At 33.9% G+C, this 5,718-nt stretch overlaps 1 long non-coding RNA gene across 1 annotated transcript; it reads right to left on the reverse strand.

Annotated features, from left to right (window-relative positions):
* Positions 1 to 1,948: 1,948 nt before the first annotated feature.
* Positions 1,949 to 5,401, reverse strand: LOC149770154 (uncharacterized). The gene is made up of 2 exons (XR_016418934.1): positions 3,851 to 5,401; positions 1,949 to 3,370 (listed from the first exon to the last, which is right to left on the reverse strand). It is a non-coding gene; the product is annotated as an uncharacterized LOC149770154 (long non-coding RNA).
* Positions 5,402 to 5,718: the final 317 nt, after the last annotated feature.

Below are 5,718 nucleotides of genomic sequence, written 5' to 3' on the forward strand. Positions count from 1 at the left end.
TTAGCTGCAATGCGGCAGGCGTGCTTATGTGAAGGGCAGGGACAAGTGCTTTCCTAATTAGGATATTGTGTAGATGGCTTGTTTGTCTTTTGGTATTGTGTCAGAATCAAGAACTGTGATCACTTCATTCCTGATGATTATATTTATCTATTTTTGTTCTATTGTTCTTTTGTTTTGATATCCCTTTGTGAAGGTACATGGGCGGCAACATGTTTATGTGGTTTTAATTTCTGTCTTAGTAAATTAATAATATTACCAAACAGATCCACAAGGTTGGCAAGGCTGGTTACATAATTTGATCCGATGCCAAATTTCAGGTCGGATGGTGACCACAGACCTTCAGGTAGTATGTGCGTGTGTATTCTGCAGTATTCGCATTGGCATTATCTGCTGCAGATATTGCATTTTCCAAAGAAGGTTGCTCTGAATTTGTTGCGTCCCAATACCACGATGCGTTTGCCTTCCAATACCATGTACGTCCTATTTACTACTGTTTATCTATTTGACAAAATAATTTAATATTTTTTATTTTAGCAGCACTCTCTGCTTCTACTCATCATAGCGAACACAAAGTTGTAAATCAATGCTTGCCACGATAATTGACCACGCATATCTCTGAGTAAAAAGCATAATAACTTTTCGTTGCTGAAGTGAGGATATGTGACTTCATTCGACTGATGAGAGGTCATTATCTTTTCCTCAGTGCACTTAGTGTAAAAAATGACCAAGGCATTTTTTTATTGCTCCATGCTGAAACATAAAGAATATAAAACTGACAGAGCTATTCCAAGCTCTTTTTTCAAAGAAATCAAGGTCAGGAACGTGCATTGAGATCAATATCTTTGTTGGGTCTGATAAACCCTGGTCTGATTTTATTTTGGAAACACATTAAACTTTCATTTCAGAAGATTCAGTATCACTTACTGGCGATCATGCCAAGGTATCCCCATTAAAATTGCAATGTACACAGAAGCTGCTCAAAGTCTTTGTTAATAGGTACTCTGACTGTGTCTGAATAATACTCTTCTTCTAGCGAAATCTTATTATTCATTTGGGAAGAGTGCAACATTATTAACGATCCTATCCATTGTCAAAACCTGTCATCAGACTTAATCTCAGAACCAATGACTGTCAGAACAGCGACCTCTTTACCAATCTAAGGAATTCATATATTAATAGGCAATGGTCTAAATGGGTATTAGGTCGTGTTTAATCCACCTGTAACTGAAAAGTCTGGTTGGAACATAAACTTCATTAAATCGATACTGAAACCGCTAATTTATATCCTGCTTGTACAGTTATCAGAGCTATGTTTACTTCAAGATGTTCTGTATCTTAATGCATTAAACGTTACTGGTGTACAGGTCAAGTAACATTATCACCAAGTATCTTGTTCAGCGACATGATGATATATCATATATATATATATATATATATATATATATATATATATATATATATATATATATATATACAGGCAAGTTGCACCTCCCAAATATTCTCATGGTAATGACTCCTGATCTATCTGTTGGTGTCTCTGTCAGTCTGCCTGCCAATATATCTGTCCATATATATATATATATATATATATATATATATATATATATATATATATATATATCTGTGTATGTCTTTGTGTGTGTGTGCTTGTACATGTGTGGGTGTACTTGTGTGCGTTCGTGGGTCTGTGTATTTCTTCTCAAGATAATAGGTGAAAAGTAAATATTTATAACTTAACTAACTAGATGTAATCCTGTGTATGGTTACAATTTAAAAAAAATAAATCATTGGTTACAATTTTTTAAAAACAAATATTCATTTTTTGACACCAGTCATTACGACAAAATCGGGCTTAAGTAGAATGATTTGTAGACAATTTACTGCTGGGCCTCTGAAGGTATGCCTGTATAAGGCAATCCAGAAGGACAGATTATAAAAAACACCGTAATCAAATAAGACCTATGGTTTATTTGAATATGTTAATTACAATAGAATTAATTATGTGTTACTTGTGTTTGCGTATGCAATCTAATTTCTGATTTACTTAATTACATATTCATTATAATATAATTGATTCACTTTGAATGTCAAGCATAACATAGGGACCGCTCCGGTGGTCTAGTGGTTAGAACGTCCGCATCGGATGAGGGAGGTCGTGGGTTCGATTCCCGGTCAAGTCATGCCAAATTCGTATAAAAATGGTACTAACAGCTGCCTCGCTTGGCACTCAGCATTAAGAGGCTAGTGTTAGGACTGGTCAGGATGGTGTCAGGATTATTTGACTGGGTGGGACATCATACTACACATCTGCGGCATGATGCCCCAGTGCTAGACATCACTATAAACTGCCACACTGCAGACATCGGAGCGATATGACTGAAAAATTGTTAAACCTACATTACAAATCCAAATCACACACACACACACACACATGCACATACCATAGGAAGCATTTCAGGGTACATGAATGTTACAAGTATTCATAAAATACAGATTCCCTATTTAAAGTATTAACCGGAATGGAATTTTTTTTTTATCAATTACACATTCATACATTTTGGTATCACAATTGTATGTTCATTATAAATAGCACAGTTCAGTAAATATAATACAGATTTCAGACACTCAAAAATAGGGTTATCTTATAATATAGGAGTATATAATTTGGTGGAATAATACACACTGCATGAAGTTAAGACACCCGTAACACCATGTACAAATATGACCAATCATTATAGTCCCATGTTTCAGCTGGTATTTTTTTGGACTTGTTGATCCATGACGTCACATTCAGCAAACTTGAATGTATGGATTGTAAAATATGAATAATATATGCACGACGGTAATATTATCTAGATTTAAGTACAACACATTAGCTGTGATCAGTTGTAGATACACTGCAGTATACGTTAATAACAAATTATATTTAAATTGAACAAAGGGTGCTACTATTGTCAAGCATTTCAATCATAATCAGACATGTTTATGTAATTAGAATATGTCCACATTTTCCACCACTACACTACAATTGATTAATGTTACACATTATAAAGTCATTTCTTAAATATCAACCTTTAAGTTTGTGTCAGTTTTCTAAACTAACAAAATCACTTTTCAACACCATAAAACCCCTAATTAATAATGTAATGCAATCTAACTACTAATTATTAATGTACAGATTCCATCAATACTAAGAACTGCAACAAACAAGAAATCTTAAATAAGCATACTTTCTAACAATATGAGCTTCTAAAATAAACAGTTTAATATTTCATTTATTTTATTTACATCATGCACATATCTTATTTGGGGAATTGTCTCGTCCAATTTTGTAATGATCTCTTCACTCTGTATGAACCATCCAGAAAAACTGAAAAGAAGGAGAATACATATTCAAGAGTATGACAAATCATAAAATAGTTATTATTCCCATCTGACCATTACAAAAGTACAAATACAATTTGTCTGTCTTATTATATTGGAACGACTTTGAAAAGTTATTTGATATGCCCATACATCCCAAATAATCATTTTGTGCGTATGGAAGTTATTTGATTATGTAAGACAGGGTATGACATGTTGTCTTTTTCATGTTTGTGTATATTTAGCTCCTTTAGATGTATAATTTTCTAAGGCAGGATTGGTCATATTTATTTTAATAGTATTTTCATAAGATATTGAAAAGATAGGTCACAATGACAAGCATATCAACTAACGAAACAGAGTTGACCAATCATGCGAATAGAATCATAAATATTTCATCTATGCAGATATGTTTGTTATTATTTGAGAATATGCTCTTTTATGTAGATTTTATAATTATTTTCAATCCCACAAAGAATTATTTTACCATTAGAAATGTATGATTTCATTTACTCCCGCCACATTTGCAGCAACAGCCAAAACTCCAGTTTGAACGATTCCATCCCTGACACTTGGTACACTGAAACAAGAAAGGGAATAGTTTCTAACACAGACCTTAATAGGTCCAACATTGTTGATTTTACCTATGTGTATCTGTGTGTATGTGTGTGGGTGTGTGTATGTGTTATAGAGAGAGAGTTTGTCCGTTAGTGCTGACAGGCGTAGTATAATTGGAAGAGTAGTTTTTAATTGAAAGGCAGAGTCGATAACCCATTTAGATGTGGGAAAACGCTCGAATACACACAGCGCTTCAACAGCGATATGCCACATATCCGGCAGGTCCTCGTATTTCCCCTTTAATAAAGCGACGATAAAATACTCAGTCAAAGCTATCATTTCAAAAATGAACAGCTGTATCTGGCGGAACAAGCCTTTATGTTCTTCCAACTTGAGGATGCCAAAGAAGCGCTAGCTTGGCTTTGTCATCATGAGTAAATCAAAATTGGACAATGGATGAGGCTCTACTCTAGAACAAATTTGCTATGACAGCTGGATAATTGAGGACCTTTTCATTTTTGGTACGCGATTCTCATCTGTGTGAAGGCACGCAACGAAACACCCTTTTTCCGATCCATTCAGGATGGGATTCCGATGGTTCTGAATGCAGTTTTTGCAATCATCATAGCCAACGGCACTGAAGTCTATGACTTCTCTTTTGCATTTAAGTCACCTGTGACTTTGATAACTTTAATATTATTGAGATGTGTTTTGTAATGTCAGGTTGCACCGAATCGATTAACCTGTCTTTGAAATTATAACGGCTGGTCATCTCTAGTTAACTTTAGCGAAGAATGTTTCACTGTGACACAACATATATTTCTTATTGCTCTCTTCATCTTTGCAAACTGGTTTTGGCTAAGGTCAAAAGAAACTTTGTGATTTAGCATTGTATCTAAATGTACTTTATAAATACGAATTTGTAAAAACATTTAAAATTTGGAAAACATAACTAGGTTTAGAATGGCGCATCAATTAATCACATCCGATCGCACGAAACCTCCAGCAGTAGTGTATAATTGATATACGACCACAGCATGTCATAGGCTGATACGCCATGATTTATTTCGAAGTCAGGCGACCATTTATTTGATGTGTTCCTGATGATCATTTAGCAGTGTTACAACTCTATGATCATTAACTCTGTAATAGAAACATGCAAAACCAACAGTTGTAGCAAACTAACAAAAATAATGTATTGCCCAAATAATGCATAGTGAAGAATCGAAAGACACAAACATTATTGTGAATTAAGTCCTAAATAATTCTAAATGTTTTATCTCAAGTCAGAAATCAAAAACGATCCGAAAGAAGTCAAGTAGTATTGAATGTTCAGATAAGGCTCAATGATTTGATGCACAATGTCCCAATGATCATAACGGTAGTTCTTAAATCCAAAAGTAAATCAGCATTTTGGAATTAACTAATAAATAATTTAAATAAATAGTTCTAGTCAAATTATATCTGAGCACAATTTAACTTTGCTAACATATTCCCAAGTAACGATATTAAGCAATAATTAAATATTTGTTTACAAAATCTTTTTCTATAAACAAACTGTCACCTAACCTACAACGCAGCAGAATGTTTTGGAAACCTGAGCATTTGTAATAGAAAATAAAAATCACTAATTCATACATAAGGCTATGCCTTGAATTTAAATGTTAGTAAACAGTAAACATTTTGTTTACCACACGTAATCACTGCAAAAGCCATGTAGACAAAAAATACCTATGGTCAAGTAGGCATTAACTGTACCCTCAATCACGGACAAAGGTCAAGCATTCCTTATGAATT

This window comes from Sinohyriopsis cumingii, unplaced genomic scaffold (genome assembly GCF_028554795.1).
Source record: "Sinohyriopsis cumingii isolate HCF-2022 unplaced genomic scaffold, ASM2855479v2 utg002602l, whole genome shotgun sequence".
Classification (NCBI taxonomy): Eukaryota; Metazoa; Mollusca; class Bivalvia; order Unionida; family Unionidae; genus Sinohyriopsis; species Sinohyriopsis cumingii.